This window comes from Eurypyga helias, unplaced genomic scaffold (genome assembly GCF_000690775.1).
Source record: "Eurypyga helias isolate BGI_N326 unplaced genomic scaffold, ASM69077v1 scaffold1932, whole genome shotgun sequence".
Taxonomy (NCBI): Eukaryota; Metazoa; Chordata; class Aves; order Eurypygiformes; family Eurypygidae; genus Eurypyga; species Eurypyga helias.
This window is the reverse complement of record NW_010236390.1, coordinates 10,424-12,934: the sequence shown is the minus strand read 5'-3', so window position 1 is coordinate 12,934 and position 2,511 is coordinate 10,424. Positions and strand designations below refer to the sequence as shown.

The following is a 2,511-nucleotide window of genomic DNA, read 5'->3' as shown; positions in this document are numbered from 1 at the left end:
CCCCCCCCCAACTTACATACTGAGCATGACATTCTATGCAATAAAATGTCCCTTTGGTCAGTTTGGGCCAGCTCTCGGGACTGTGTGCCCTCCACGGTGCTTATCGCAAAACAGTTGGGAGCAGAGACACAGTATCGGAACCTGAAAAAGTCCTTGGATTCTTAGCAACAACTAAAAGCAGCAGTGTTACCATTATCAGCAGAGATTCGCAACACAGCCTCTTCAGAGCTACTGTGAAGAAATTAACTCTGACTCAGATCATCACAGTCAAACTTGCTTAGCTTCCTCTTCTATCTAAGCAGCTCTTGGGCATTTTTTTTTGTGGACTATAGTTGACAATGGGACCTTTCCTCACCTTTCCAAGTCTTACTGCCTTGAGAACAGCTTGTTACTTAGTGCTTCTACAGACTGGTAAACTCGGGTATTGTACAGCATCGTGCTGTTGCAAAACTTAACTTGTGTTACAAGATGGATTGAAACCTACAGCGTGTCAGATTACTCCTTGAAACAAAATAGTTACTTGCTTTTGTGAAAATCAAGGAAATATTTTTCTGGAGATCATAATGGAATGTGATGAAAATATTGAAACATTTTACTAACCATTAGCTTTTTACATTAGGACATGCAGTACTTTTCACAGGTGCAAACTGGTGAATGTGGCTACCATGTAGCTTTGTGTCCTCTTGGCTCTTTAAATTTTATAGTTGAACCTGATGTTCATAAAAATGATTTCTCTCCCTCACATCCAGAAACCTAGCATTATAGGTGAATTATTCCTGGTGTACACGCACAACTTTTTTTGTCGTCATTATGGTTTTACAGGTGTACAAGGGGCAGGAAAGAAGTTTCAGCCTTCAAGCATTCATCTTTCTTTTAACGGATCTCTCAAGCATATTAAAAGTGCATGGAACGAAATAACTATGAATTGTCTGCTCTTGTGGAAACAGAGTAATTGAATGCGTAATAGTACATATTAAAGCTACAACTAACTGCAGTTTGAGGGATTTGTTGTTATGAAGTATCTTTTCAACAAGTTCTTGACCCTTTTCTGGCAGCAGTAGGAAACAGTATATAAATTAGTGCCTGTCCTCTCAGTTTTCTCATGCTTCCGATTACAGCGTACAGTTTACATATCTGGCATCCCCAATCCAGTTTGAGTCTAATGAGAGTAGGTTCTGTTGTCACCTGCCCGTGACCGATAGTCAAAGTGGAGATTACTTGTCACAGTTTTGCTGATAAATTTGTTTTCAAGTGTTTACAAAGAACTAGCCTGTTAAACAGTGGTTGATGGAATTTGAGTTTCTTAGACTCAACATTCAGTTACAATGAAGTGAAGTGGCAGTGGCTCTTTCCATGTTTTCTGTTAACTTAATTTCAGTACAGCATTCCAAGACATGAAGGATAGCAGTCAGCTGCTAACAAGAGCATCGCTTCTGATTCTCCATGTAGACAAGAATTCAGTGTGACTCTCCAAGTGTAGATAACACCAGCATTTATCATTAAAGTTGTTTTTTGTTTGAATAAATAAATTGATTGCACTGCAGCATCCAGTTTATTAAAAAAAAAAATCTGATTATCAGAGCCTTTTTTGTGGCCTGAAAGAAAGAAAAATTAGTATCTTCAGCATTGGGTGTCCATTTACTTTTTGTGTGGGAGAAGTTGAATCTCACTGCTGTTACTTGAAACGTTGCTTTGACTAGAGAATAAGATAAATAGAGCCTCCTTATTTATCGATGCTGTCAAACTGATTTTCAGGAAAGTGCAGAACCCCTTTGCAAGTTAAGAAAATTCTGCAAATTTTGTTGACTTTCTTAAATGGACTCTAATATTTAGGTAGTCACATACACTGACCATAACGTAGGGAAACCTTTGAAGCTCTGTAACTTAGTAGTTTAAAGCAAGTTAATGCTGTTTAGTATTGATGTTGGTTTTGTTTCCCAGTGGCAAAGTAGCAGGTCCTCTAGCAAGTAATGCAGCCAAGAGAGGCAGATTGACAGGGTGAAGTTGGTGCCCAAAGCCCAGTGCCTGCGCTGTGTACTTACACTTGGGGCTTGCTTTAATCAGTTCCTGTGGGTTGATAACGCTGGTGTTTTTAGTTGTTGCCAAGGAGTGTTTGTACCAATTCAAGGACTTTTTCGGCTTCTGGTACGGAGCCTGTGCTGCTGGTTTCTTCGCTACAAGCACCACAGAGGGGACACAGTTCAGACAGCTGACCCAAACTGACCACAGGTGTATTTCATTCTGTCAAATGCCATGCTCAGTAGATAAGTTGGGGGTGGGCTGGGGGCCAGGTTAGTTGTTTGTTTTTCTTGCTCGCGATCTTGGTTATGGGGCTCAGCCTGACACTGATGCAATCTCTCTCAGGCACTGTGACATGCACTGCTCAGGACCTGGCTGTGTATTGGTTGGTGGGTGGTGAGCAATTGTATCATTTGTTTTATTTTCCATTTATTTTATTACGTATTAGTAGTAGTAGTGGTAGTATTATTTTACTTACATATTATTAGTAGT

General features: G+C 40.0%; 1 protein-coding gene across 1 annotated transcript in view; it reads left to right on the top strand.

The window, feature by feature from the left end:
* Positions 1 to 2,511, top strand: part of LOC104506175 (phosphatidylinositol 3-kinase catalytic subunit type 3-like) — a gene marked incomplete at both ends in the record, with an annotated part of 14,853 nt that overhangs the window by 2,448 nt on the left and 9,894 nt on the right. The window lies entirely within an intron of this gene.